A 13636-nucleotide genomic window follows, 5' to 3' on the forward strand; every position below is an offset into this window, starting at 1 on the left:
GGGTTTGGGGATGCTTCTGCTGCTTGCCTGAGCAAGTCTCCGCAGCACGGTGAATGATACCCGCATGGGGCGAAATACTCTTTGCCCTAGCATCCCCTGTGCCTGAGAGAGAAGCATGGTTGCACACGTCTGTCACCGCGCTCCCCAGGAGCAATGTGGGGAAGGCGCAGCACGCCGCCCCCAGAGAAGAGAAGGCTCCGTTGACCTTGGGTCGGGAAACGCTCAGGAAGCAGGATAGCCTGCCGTGGCACGAACAGCAGGACGGTAGCAAGACAAGTGTCCCCCGCTCCCTGTGCGGAGAGATCGAAGCCTGGCTGCTAAGGAGACATGAGGGGACGACTAGGGCAGGGGCGTGTGCTCCACTCTGAGGAAGGAGTCTGGGCAGAAGGCAGGCCTGTCCTGTGCCTCTGGTCCGAAGGGGACAGCATCTCCTTGGCCAGCTGTACCAAGGACAGACTTGGGCTTGCCACCAGGTGCCATACCCACAACTCGCAGAAACAACCCCATGGAGAAACGGGCAGTCAGATGCCGTCTTCCACCAAGATGTGGCAGCGATGTGGGTGGCAGGTGCTGTGCCGGGGATGGAGTGGAGACTGTCCCCCACAGTTCCCCATCCAAGTGCACGGGCCGTGTGCAGGGATCCTGTCGCCTCCTCTCTCCTGCGGTGAAGTCTCTGGCCTAGACCCCGAGTCTGCCTGAGCGCCGGAACAAAAGGCAAAGCCTTAACTACGCCCCCAGGAGATGGTAATAGGCATAGAGTGCCATGCAGGGCCACGCACGCAGCTGCAGGATTTTGACTGTGTCTGCTTAGTTCGGCTTAGCAAGGTGAACCCCGGTCGCGAACTTGGAGACCGGGAAAGCATGGCCCAAGAGGCAGCAGCTCTCCCGCGACTCTTCTTTGCTGCCGTGGTAGAGTGAATGACCAAAGCATCGCTGAGGGAGCAGCCAGTGAAGTGCAGTTCCCGCCAAGCTGAAAACCTCTGGGAAAGCATAGCAGTCGCTGGGAAATCAGAGTCGGTACTGCGGGGTCTTCTGCTGCTTGCCTGAGCTCAGTCACGCGGTGGGAGATACCCGCATACAGCGAAAGCCTGTTGCCCGGGCATCTCCTCTGGAAAGGCAAAATATTGGTTGGGAAATCAGAATCGGATGTGTGTGATGCTGCAGCTGAATGCCTGAGCTAGTCTCCACAGCATGGTGGAAGATACCCGCATGGAGCGAAATCCTCTTTGCCCTAGCACCCCTCTGCCTGAGAGAGAAGCGCGCTTGCACCTGTGCAAAGAGGCTTAAGGAAAGGGACACGTCCTTCACTGCGTTCCCCAGGAGCAGGTCTGTGGAAGGTGCAGCACGCTGCCCAGGGAGAAAGGCAGGAGCCGTTGGCCTTCTGGTCTGGAAACGGTTGCGAAGCAGGAGAGCCGGCCCTGGCAGGCACAGAGGCCGTTGGCAATAAAAGTGTCACCCGCTTCCTGCGCAGAGAGACGTTAGTCTGGCTGCTACGGAGAGAGGAGGGGATGTGTAGGGCAGGGCGCGTGCTCCACTCTTAGGAAGGAGTCTGGGCAGAAAGCATGCCTGTCCTGAGCCTCTGGGCCCAAGGACACAGCAGCTCTTTGGCCACCTGTCCCTGGGGCAGACATGCGCTAGCCACCAGGCGCCTTCGCTGAACTCGCAGAAACAGCTCCCTGAAATAACGGGGAGTCAGACGCCGTCTTCCTCCAGGATGTGGAAGCTTGGAGGAGGCACGGGGTTTAAGGGGAAGGGGTGGGGACAGTCCCCCAAAGCTCCCTATTCAGTGCACGGGCGGTGTGCAGGGATCCTGTCACCTCTCCCTCCTTTCTTGTGGGGAAAGAACTGGGCTAGTCCGAGAGTCGGCCTGAGCGCCACAGGAAAAGGCCAAGCGATGCCTACACCGGGAGATGGTAGTGTGTATAGGGTGCCATCCTAGGCTACGCTCGCTACTGCAGGGTTGTGGCTGTGTCACCTGGCAGGGTGAACCCTGGACGCGAAAATGGAGCCCGGGAAAAAGGCCCAAGAGGCACCAGCTCTCACGCAGCTCTTCTTCCCTGATGAGACTGAAGCCTTGCTGAGGAAGCATCGGAGAAGTGCTGTTCACTCCAAGCCAAAGCCTCTGCGAAATCACAGCATTTGCTGAGAAATGTTCTGCGGGCTGCTGCTTGCCTGAGCCCTGTCTCACGGTGGGTGAAACCCGCATACAGCGAAAGCCTCTTTGCCTTGTCATCTGCCCTTGGAAAGCAGAGCATTAATTTGGAAATCTGAGTTGGGTTTGGGGATGCTTCTGCTGCTTGCCTGAGCAAGTCTCCGCAGCACGGTGAATGATACCCGCATGGGGCGAAATACTCTTTGCCCTAGCATCCCCTGTGCCTGAGAGAGAAGCATGGTTGCACACGTCTGTCACCGCGCTCCCCAGGAGCAATGTGGGGAAGGCGCAGCACGCCGCCCCCAGAGAAGAGAAGGCTCCGTTGACCTTGGGTCGGGAAACGCTCAGGAAGCAGGATAGCCTGCCGTGGCACGAACAGCAGGACGGTAGCAAGACAAGTGTCCCCCGCTCCCTGTGCGGAGAGATCGAAGCCTGGCTGCTAAGGAGACATGAGGGGACGACTAGGGCAGGGGCGTGTGCTCCACTCTGAGGAAGGAGTCTGGGCAGAAGGCAGGCCTGTCCTGTGCCTCTGGTCCGAAGGGGACAGCATCTCCTTGGCCAGCTGTACCAAGGACAGACTTGGGCTTGCCACCAGGTGCCATACCCACAACTCGCAGAAACAACCCCATGGAGAAACGGGCAGTCAGAGGCCGTCTTCCACCAAGATGTGGCAGCGATGTGGGTGGGTGGCAGGTGCTGTGCCGGGGATGGAGTGGAGACTGTCCCCCACAGTTCCCCATCCAAGTGCACGGGCCGTGTGCAGGGATCCTGTCGCCTCCTCTCTCCTGCGGTGAAGTCTCTGGCCTAGACCCCGAGTCTGCCTGAGCGCCGGAACAAAAGGCAAAGCCTTAACTACGCCCCCAGGAGATGGTAATAGGCATAGAGTGCCATGCAGGGCCACGCACGCAGCTGCAGGATTTTGACTGTGTCTGCTTAGTTCGGCTTAGCAAGGTGAACCCCGGTCGCGAACTTGGAGACCGGGAAAGCATGGCCCAAGAGGCAGCAGCTCTCCCGCGACTCTTCTTTGCTGCCGTGGTAGAGTGAATGACCAAAGCATCGCTGAGGGAGCAGCCAGTGAAGTGCAGTTCCCGCCAAGCTGAAAACCTCTGGGAAAGCATAGCAGTCGCTGGGAAATCAGAGTCGGTACTGCGGGGTCTTCTGCTGCTTGCCTGAGCTCAGTCACGCGGTGGGAGATACCCGCATACAGCGAAAGCCTGTTGCCCGGGCATCTCCTCTGGAAAGGCAAAATATTGGTTGGGAAATCAGAATCGGATGTGTGTGATGCTGCAGCTGAATGCCTGAGCTAGTCTCCACAGCATGGTGGAAGATACCCGCATGGAGCGAAATCCTCTTTGCCCTAGCACCCCTCTGCCTGAGAGAGAAGCGCGCTTGCACCTGTGCAAAGAGGCTTAAGGAAAGGGACACGTCCTTCACTGCGTTCCCCAGGAGCAGGTCTGTGGAAGGTGCAGCACGCTGCCCAGGGAGAAAGGCAGGAGCCGTTGGCCTTCTGGTCTGGAAACGGTTGCGAAGCAGGAGAGCCGGCCCTGGCAGGCACAGAGGCCGTTGGCAATAAAAGTGTCACCCGCTTCCTGCGCAGAGAGACGTTAGTCTGGCTGCTACGGAGAGAGGAGGGGATGTGTAGGGCAGGGCGCGTGCTCCACTCTTAGGAAGGAGTCTGGGCAGAAAGCATGCCTGTCCTGAGCCTCTGGGCCCAAGGACACAGCAGCTCTTTGGCCACCTGTCCCTGGGGCAGACATGCGCTAGCCACCAGGCGCCTTCGCTGAACTCGCAGAAACAGCTCCCTGAAATAACGGGGAGTCAGACGCCGTCTTCCTCCAGGATGTGGAAGCTTGGAGGAGGCACGGGGTTTAAGGGGAAGGGGTGGGGACAGTCCCCCAAAGCTCCCTATTCAGTGCACGGGCGGTGTGCAGGGATCCTGTCACCTCTCCCTCCTTTCTTGTGGGGAAAGAACTGGGCTAGTCCGAGAGTCGGCCTGAGCGCCACAGGAAAAGGCCAAGCGATGCCTACACCGGGAGATGGTAGTGTGTATAGGGTGCCATCCTAGGCTACGCTCGCTACTGCAGGGTTGTGGCTGTGTCACCTGGCAGGGTGAACCCTGGACGCGAAAATGGAGCCCGGGAAAAAGGCCCAAGAGGCACCAGCTCTCACGCAGCTCTTCTTCCCTGATGAGACTGAAGCCTTGCTGAGGAAGCATCGGAGAAGTGCTGTTCACTCCAAGCCAAAGCCTCTGCGAAATCACAGCATTTGCTGAGAAATGTTCTGCGGGCTGCTGCTTGCCTGAGCCCTGTCTCACGGTGGGTGAAACCCGCATACAGCGAAAGCCTCTTTGCCTTGTCATCTGCCCTTGGAAAGCAGAGCATTAATTTGGAAATCTGAGTTGGGTTTGGGGATGCTTCTGCTGCTTGCCTGAGCAAGTCTCCGCAGCACGGTGAATGATACCCGCATGGGGCGAAATACTCTTTGCCCTAGCATCCCCTGTGCCTGAGAGAGAAGCATGGTTGCACACGTCTGTCACCGCGCTCCCCAGGAGCAATGTGGGGAAGGCGCAGCACGCCGCCCCCAGAGAAGAGAAGGCTCCGTTGACCTTGGGTCGGGAAACGCTCAGGAAGCAGGATAGCCTGCCGTGGCACGAACAGCAGGACGGTAGCAAGACAAGTGTCCCCCGCTCCCTGTGCGGAGAGATCGAAGCCTGGCTGCTAAGGAGACATGAGGGGACGACTAGGGCAGGGGCGTGTGCTCCACTCTGAGGAAGGAGTCTGGGCAGAAGGCAGGCCTGTCCTGTGCCTCTGGTCCGAAGGGGACAGCATCTCCTTGGCCAGCTGTACCAAGGACAGACTTGGGCTTGCCACCAGGTGCCATACCCACAACTCGCAGAAACAACCCCATGGAGAAACGGGCAGTCAGATGCCGTCTTCCACCAAGATGTGGCAGCGATGTGGGTGGGTGGCAGGTGCTGTGCCGGGGATGGAGTGGAGACTGTCCCCCACAGTTCCCCATCCAAGTGCACGGGCCGTGTGCAGGGATCCTGTCGCCTCCTCTCTCCTGCGGTGAAGTCTCTGGCCTAGACCCCGAGTCTGCCTGAGCGCCGGAACAAAAGGCAAAGCCTTAACTACGCCCCCAGGAGATGGTAATAGGCATAGAGTGCCATGCAGGGCCACGCACGCAGCTGCAGGATTTTGACTGTGTCTGCTTAGTTCGGCTTAGCAAGGTGAACCCCGGTCGCGAACTTGGAGACCGGGAAAGCATGGCCCAAGAGGCAGCAGCTCTCCCGCGACTCTTCTTTGCTGCCGTGGTAGAGTGAATGACCAAAGCATCGCTGAGGGAGCAGCCAGTGAAGTGCAGTTCCCGCCAAGCTGAAAACCTCTGGGAAAGCATAGCAGTCGCTGGGAAATCAGAGTCGGTACTGCGGGGTCTTCTGCTGCTTGCCTGAGCTCAGTCACGCGGTGGGAGATACCCGCATACAGCGAAAGCCTGTTGCCCGGGCATCTCCTCTGGAAAGGCAAAATATTGGTTGGGAAATCAGAATCGGATGTGTGTGATGCTGCAGCTGAATGCCTGAGCTAGTCTCCACAGCATGGTGGAAGATATCCGCATGGAGCGAAATCCTCTTTGCCCTAGCACCCCTCTGCCTGAGAGAGAAGCGCGCTTGCACCTGTGCAAAGAGGCTTAAGGAAAGGGACACGTCCTTCACTGCGTTCCCCAGGAGCAGGTCTGTGGAAGGTGCAGCACGCTGCCCAGGGAGAAAGGCAGGAGCCGTTGGCCTTCTGGTCTGGAAACGGTTGCGAAGCAGGAGAGCCGGCCCTGGCAGGCACAGAGGCCGTTGGCAATAAAAGTGTCACCCGCTTCCTGCGCAGAGAGACGTTAGTCTGGCTGCTACGGAGAGAGGAGGGGATGTGTAGGGCAGGGCGCGTGCTCCACTCTTAGGAAGGAGTCTGGGCAGAAAGCATGCCTGTCCTGAGCCTCTGGGCCCAAGGACACAGCAGCTCTTTGGCCACCTGTCCCTGGGGCAGACATGCGCTAGCCACCAGGCGCCTTCGCTGAACTCGCAGAAACAGCTCCCTGAAATAACGGGGAGTCAGACGCCGTCTTCCTCCAGGATGTGGAAGCTTGGAGGAGGCACGGGGTTTAAGGGGAAGGGGTGGGGACAGTCCCCCAAAGCTCCCTATTCAGTGCACGGGCGGTGTGCAGGGATCCTGTCACCTCTCCCTCCTTTCTTGTGGGGAAAGAACTGGGCTAGTCCGAGAGTCGGCCTGAGCGCCACAGGAAAAGGCCAAGCGATGCCTACACCGGGAGATGGTAGTGTGTATAGGGTGCCATCCTAGGCTACGCTCGCTACTGCAGGGTTGTGGCTGTGTCACCTGGCAGGGTGAACCCTGGACGCGAAAATGGAGCCCGGGAAAAAGGCCCAAGAGGCACCAGCTCTCACGCAGCTCTTCTTCCCTGATGAGACTGAAGCCTTGCTGAGGAAGCATCGGAGAAGTGCTGTTCACTCCAAGCCAAAGCCTCTGCGAAATCACAGCATTTGCTGAGAAATGTTCTGCGGGCTGCTGCTTGCCTGAGCCCTGTCTCACGGTGGGTGAAACCCGCATACAGCGAAAGCCTCTTTGCCTTGTCATCTGCCCTTGGAAAGCAGAGCATTAATTTGGAAATCTGAGTTGGGTTTGGGGATGCTTCTGCTGCTTGCCTGAGCAAGTCTCCGCAGCACGGTGAATGATACCCGCATGGGGCGAAATACTCTTTGCCCTAGCATCCCCTGTGCCTGAGAGAGAAGCATGGTTGCACACGTCTGTCACCGCGCTCCCCAGGAGCAATGTGGGGAAGGCGCAGCACGCCGCCCCCAGAGAAGAGAAGGCTCCGTTGACCTTGGGTCGGGAAACGCTCAGGAAGCAGGATAGCCTGCCGTGGCACGAACAGCAGGACGGTAGCAAGACAAGTGTCCCCCGCTCCCTGTGCGGAGAGATCGAAGCCTGGCTGCTAAGGAGACATGAGGGGACGACTAGGGCAGGGGCGTGTGCTCCACTCTGAGGAAGGAGTCTGGGCAGAAGGCAGGCCTGTCCTGTGCCTCTGGTCCGAAGGGGACAGCATCTCCTTGGCCAGCTGTACCAAGGACAGACTTGGGCTTGCCACCAGGTGCCATACCCACAACTCGCAGAAACAACCCCATGGAGAAACGGGCAGTCAGATGCCGTCTTCCACCAAGATGTGGCAGCGATGTGGGTGGGTGGCAGGTGCTGTGCCGGGGATGGAGTGGAGACTGTCCCCCACAGTTCCCCATCCAAGTGCACGGGCCGTGTGCAGGGATCCTGTCGCCTCCTCTCTCCTGCGGTGAAGTCTCTGGCCTAGACCCCGAGTCTGCCTGAGCGCCGGAACAAAAGGCAAAGCCTTAACTACGCCCCCAGGAGATGGTAATAGGCATAGAGTGCCATGCAGGGCCACGCACGCAGCTGCAGGATTTTGACTGTGTCTGCTTAGTTCGGCTTAGCAAGGTGAACCCCGGTCGCGAACTTGGAGACCGGGAAAGCATGGCCCAAGAGGCAGCAGCTCTCCCGCGACTCTTCTTTGCTGCCGTGGTAGAGTGAATGACCAAAGCATCGCTGAGGGAGCAGCCAGTGAAGTGCAGTTCCCGCCAAGCTGAAAACCTCTGGGAAAGCATAGCAGTCGCTGGGAAATCAGAGTCGGTACTGCGGGGTCTTCTGCTGCTTGCCTGAGCTCAGTCACGCGGTGGGAGATACCCGCATACAGCGAAAGCCTGTTGCCCGGGCATCTCCTCTGGAAAGGCAAAATATTGGTTGGGAAATCAGAATCGGATGTGTGTGATGCTGCAGCTGAATGCCTGAGCTAGTCTCCACAGCATGGTGGAAGATACCCGCATGGAGCGAAATCCTCTTTGCCCTAGCACCCCTCTGCCTGAGAGAGAAGCGCGCTTGCACCTGTGCAAAGAGGCTTAAGGAAAGGGACACGTCCTTCACTGCGTTCCCCAGGAGCAGGTCTGTGGAAGGTGCAGCACGCTGCCCAGGGAGAAAGGCAGGAGCCGTTGGCCTTCTGGTCTGGAAACGGTTGCGAAGCAGGAGAGCCGGCCCTGGCAGGCACAGAGGCCGTTGGCAATAAAAGTGTCACCCGCTTCCTGCGCAGAGAGACGTTAGTCTGGCTGCTACGGAGAGAGGAGGGGATGTGTAGGGCAGGGCGCGTGCTCCACTCTTAGGAAGGAGTCTGGGCAGAAAGCATGCCTGTCCTGAGCCTCTGGGCCCAAGGACACAGCAGCTCTTTGGCCACCTGTCCCTGGGGCAGACATGCGCTAGCCACCAGGCGCCTTCGCTGAACTCGCAGAAACAGCTCCCTGAAATAACGGGGAGTCAGACGCCGTCTTCCTCCAGGATGTGGAAGCTTGGAGGAGGCACGGGGTTTAAGGGGAAGGGGTGGGGACAGTCCCCCAAAGCTCCCTATTCAGTGCACGGGCGGTGTGCAGGGATCCTGTCACCTCTCCCTCCTTTCTTGTGGGGAAAGAACTGGGCTAGTCCGAGAGTCGGCCTGAGCGCCACAGGAAAAGGCCAAGCGATGCCTACACCGGGAGATGGTAGTGTGTATAGGGTGCCATCCTAGGCTACGCTCGCTACTGCAGGGTTGTGGCTGTGTCACCTGGCAGGGTGAACCCTGGACGCGAAAATGGAGCCCGGGAAAAAGGCCCAAGAGGCACCAGCTCTCACGCAGCTCTTCTTCCCTGATGAGACTGAAGCCTTGCTGAGGAAGCATCGGAGAAGTGCTGTTCACTCCAAGCCAAAGCCTCTGCGAAATCACAGCATTTGCTGAGAAATGTTCTGCGGGCTGCTGCTTGCCTGAGCCCTGTCTCACGGTGGGTGAAACCCGCATACAGCGAAAGCCTCTTTGCCTTGTCATCTGCCCTTGGAAAGCAGAGCATTAATTTGGAAATCTGAGTTGGGTTTGGGGATGCTTCTGCTGCTTGCCTGAGCAAGTCTCCGCAGCACGGTGAATGATACCCGCATGGGGCGAAATACTCTTTGCCCTAGCATCCCCTGTGCCTGAGAGAGAAGCATGGTTGCACACGTCTGTCACCGCGCTCCCCAGGAGCAATGTGGGGAAGGCGCAGCACGCCGCCCCCAGAGAAGAGAAGGCTCCGTTGACCTTGGGTCGGGAAACGCTCAGGAAGCAGGATAGCCTGCCGTGGCACGAACAGCAGGACGGTAGCAAGACAAGTGTCCCCCGCTCCCTGTGCGGAGAGATCGAAGCCTGGCTGCTAAGGAGACATGAGGGGACGACTAGGGCAGGGGCGTGTGCTCCACTCTGAGGAAGGAGTCTGGGCAGAAGGCAGGCCTGTCCTGTGCCTCTGGTCCGAAGGGGACAGCATCTCCTTGGCCAGCTGTACCAAGGACAGACTTGGGCTTGCCACCAGGTGCCATACCCACAACTCGCAGAAACAACCCCATGGAGAAACGGGCAGTCAGATGCCGTCTTCCACCAAGATGTGGCAGCGATGTGGGTGGGTGGCAGGTGCTGTGCCGGGGATGGAGTGGAGACTGTCCCCCACAGTTCCCCATCCAAGTGCACGGGCCGTGTGCAGGGATCCTGTCGCCTCCTCTCTCCTGCGGTGAAGTCTCTGGCCTAGACCCCGAGTCTGCCTGAGCGCCGGAACAAAAGGCAAAGCCTTAACTACGCCCCCAGGAGATGGTAATAGGCATAGAGTGCCATGCAGGGCCACGCACGCAGCTGCAGGATTTTGACTGTGTCTGCTTAGTTCGGCTTAGCAAGGTGAACCCCGGTCGCGAACTTGGAGACCGGGAAAGCATGGCCCAAGAGGCAGCAGCTCTCCCGCGACTCTTCTTTGCTGCCGTGGTAGAGTGAATGACCAAAGCATCGCTGAGGGAGCAGCCAGTGAAGTGCAGTTCCCGCCAAGCTGAAAACCTCTGGGAAAGCATAGCAGTCGCTGGGAAATCAGAGTCGGTACTGCGGGGTCTTCTGCTGCTTGCCTGAGCTCAGTCACGCGGTGGGAGATACCCGCATACAGCGAAAGCCTGTTGCCCGGGCATCTCCTCTGGAAAGGCAAAATATTGGTTGGGAAATCAGAATCGGATGTGTGTGATGCTGCAGCTGAATGCCTGAGCTAGTCTCCACAGCATGGTGGAAGATACCCGCATGGAGCGAAATCCTCTTTGCCCTAGCACCCCTCTGCCTGAGAGAGAAGCGCGCTTGCACCTGTGCAAAGAGGCTTAAGGAAAGGGACACGTCCTTCACTGCGTTCCCCAGGAGCAGGTCTGTGGAAGGTGCAGCACGCTGCCCAGGGAGAAAGGCAGGAGCCGTTGGCCTTCTGGTCTGGAAACGGTTGCGAAGCAGGAGAGCCGGCCCTGGCAGGCACAGAGGCCGTTGGCAATAAAAGTGTCACCCGCTTCCTGCGCAGAGAGACGTTAGTCTGGCTGCTACGGAGAGAGGAGGGGATGTGTAGGGCAGGGCGCGTGCTCCACTCTTAGGAAGGAGTCTGGGCAGAAAGCATGCCTGTCCTGAGCCTCTGGGCCCAAGGACACAGCAGCTCTTTGGCCACCTGTCCCTGGGGCAGACATGCGCTAGCCACCAGGCGCCTTCGCTGAACTCGCAGAAACAGCTCCCTGAAATAACGGGGAGTCAGACGCCGTCTTCCTCCAGGATGTGGAAGCTTGGAGGAGGCACGGGGTTTAAGGGGAAGGGGTGGGGACAGTCCCCCAAAGCTCCCTATTCAGTGCACGGGCGGTGTGCAGGGATCCTGTCACCTCTCCCTCCTTTCTTGTGGGGAAAGAACTGGGCTAGTCCGAGAGTCGGCCTGAGCGCCACAGGAAAAGGCCAAGCGATGCCTACACCGGGAGATGGTAGTGTGTATAGGGTGCCATCCTAGGCTACGCTCGCTACTGCAGGGTTGTGGCTGTGTCACCTGGCAGGGTGAACCCTGGACGCGAAAATGGAGCCCGGGAAAAAGGCCCAAGAGGCACCAGCTCTCACGCAGCTCTTCTTCCCTGATGAGACTGAAGCCTTGCTGAGGAAGCATCGGAGAAGTGCTGTTCACTCCAAGCCAAAGCCTCTGCGAAATCACATCATTCGCTGAGAAATGTTCTGCGTGCTGTTGCTGCTTGCCTGAGCCCAGTCTCGCGGTGGGAGAAACCCGCATACAGCGAAAGCCTCTTTGCCTGGGCATCTCCCCTGGGAAAGCACAGCGTTTGGGGAAATCATAGTTGGATTTGGGGATGCTGCTGCTGCTTGCCTGGGCTAGTCTCTGCAGCTCGGTGGAAGATACCCGCATGGAGCGAAATACCCTTTGCCCTAGCATCCCCTCTGCCTGAGAGAGAAGCCACGTGTGGGGAAGGCGCAGCACGCCGCCCCCGGAGAAGAGAAGGAGCCGTTGGCCTTGGGGTCGGGAACCGCTCAGGAAGCAGGATAGCCTGCCGTGGCACGAACAGCAAGCCGGTGGCAAGACAAGTGTCACCCGCTCCCTGTGCGGAGAGATGGAAGCCTGGCTGCTAAGGAGACATGAGGGGACGACTAGGGCAGGGTCGCGTGCTCCACTCTAAGGCAAGAGTCTGGGCAGAAGGCAGGCCTGTCCTGTGCCTCTGGTCCCAAGGGGACAGCATCTCCTTGGCCACCTGTCCCAAGGGCAGACTTGGGCTTGCCACCAGGTGCCATACCCGGAACTCGCAGAAACAGCCCCATGGAGTAACGGGCAGTCAGATGCCGTCTTCCATCAAGATGTGGCAGGGAATTGGGTGGCAGGGCGTGTGCCAGGAAAGGAGTGGAGACAGTCCCCCACAGTTCCCCTTCCCAGTGCACGGGTCGTGTGCAGTGATCCTGTCACCTCCTCTCCCCTGTGCTGAAGGACTGGCCTAGACCCCGAGTCTGCCTGAGCACCAGACAAAAGGCAAAGCCTTACCTACACCCAGGAGATGGTAATAGGCATAGAGTGCCATGCTAGGACACGCACGCAGCTGCAGGGTTGTGACTGTGTCTGCTTAGTTCGGCTAAGCAAGATGAACCCCGGGCGTGAACTTGGAGCCCGGGAAAGCAAGTCCCAAGAGGCACCAGCTCTCCCGCGGCTCTTCTTCCCTGCAGCGACAGAGCGAACACCCAAATTCTTGCTGAGGAAGCAGCAGTGAAGTGCGGTTCATGCCAAGCTGAAAACCTATGCGAAAGCATAGCAGTCGCTGGGAAATCAGAGTCGGTTCTGTGGGCTGCTGTTGCTGCTTGCCTTCGCCTAGTATTCGTAGCAGGATGGGAGAAACCCGCATAGAGCGAAAGCCTCTTTGTCCGGCATCTCCTCTGGGAAAGCACAGCATTCTTTGGGAAATCAGACTCGTGTCTGTGGGATACTCCTGCTTGCCTGAGCTGGTCTCCACAGCACTGTGTAATAAACCCGCATGGAGCGAAATCCTCTTTGCCTAGGCATCCCCTCTGCCTGAGAGAGAAGCGCGGTTGCGCCTGTGGAAAGAGCCTTAAGGAAAGGGACACGTCTTTCACTGGGCTCCCCAGGAGCATGTCTGTGGAAGGTGCAGCACGCTGCCCAGGGAGAAGAGCAGGAGCCGTTGGCCTTCTGGTCTGGAAACGGTTGCGAAGCAGGAGAGCCGGCCCTGGCAGGCACAGCGGCCAGTGGCAATACAAGTGTCTCCTGGTCCCTGTGCAGAGAGACGGAAGCCTGGGTGCTAAGGAGACAGGAGGGGATGAGTAGGGCAGGGAGCGTGCTCCACTCTTAAGATGGAGTCTGGGTAGAAAGCATGCCTGTCCTGAGCCTCTGAGCCCAAAGAGATAGCAGCTCCTTGGCCATCTGTCCCTGGGGCAGAGATGCGCTAGCCACCAGGCGCCTTCGCTGAACTCGCAGAAACAGCTCCCTGAAATAACGGGGAGTCAGACGCCGTCTTCCTCCAGGATGTGGAAGCTTGGAGGAGGCACGGGGTTTAAGGGAAAGGAGTGAGGACAGTCCCCCAAAGCTCCCTATTCAGTGCACGGGCGGTGTGCAGGGATCCTGTCACCTCTCCTTTCCTGTGGGGAAAACACTGGCCCAGTCCGCGAGTTCGCCTGTGAGCCAGAGTAAAAGGCCAAGTGATGTCTACACTGGGAGTTGGTAGTGTGCATTGAGTGGCATCCTAGGCTACGCATGCTACTGCAGGGTTGTAGCTGTGTCTGCTTAGTTCGGCCTGGCAGGGTGAACCCAGGAGGCGAACATGGAGCCCGGGAAAGCAAGGCCCAAGAGGCACCAGCTCTCCCGAAGCTCTTCTTCCCTGACACGACTAAAGCCTTGCTGAGGAAGCAGCAGCGAAGTGCTGTTCGCTCCAAGCCAAAGCCTCTGCGAAAGCACAGCATTCGCTGAAATGTTCTGCAGGCTGCTGCTGCTTGCCTGAGCCCAGTCGCGCAGTGGGAGAAACCCGCATACAGCGAAAGCTTCTTTGCCTGGGCATCTCCCCTGGGAAAGCACAGCGTTCCTTGGGAAATCATAGT

The sequence above is a fragment of the Mustela lutreola genome, chromosome 15, assembly GCF_030435805.1.
Source record: "Mustela lutreola isolate mMusLut2 chromosome 15, mMusLut2.pri, whole genome shotgun sequence".
Classification (NCBI taxonomy): domain Eukaryota; kingdom Metazoa; phylum Chordata; class Mammalia; order Carnivora; family Mustelidae; genus Mustela; species Mustela lutreola.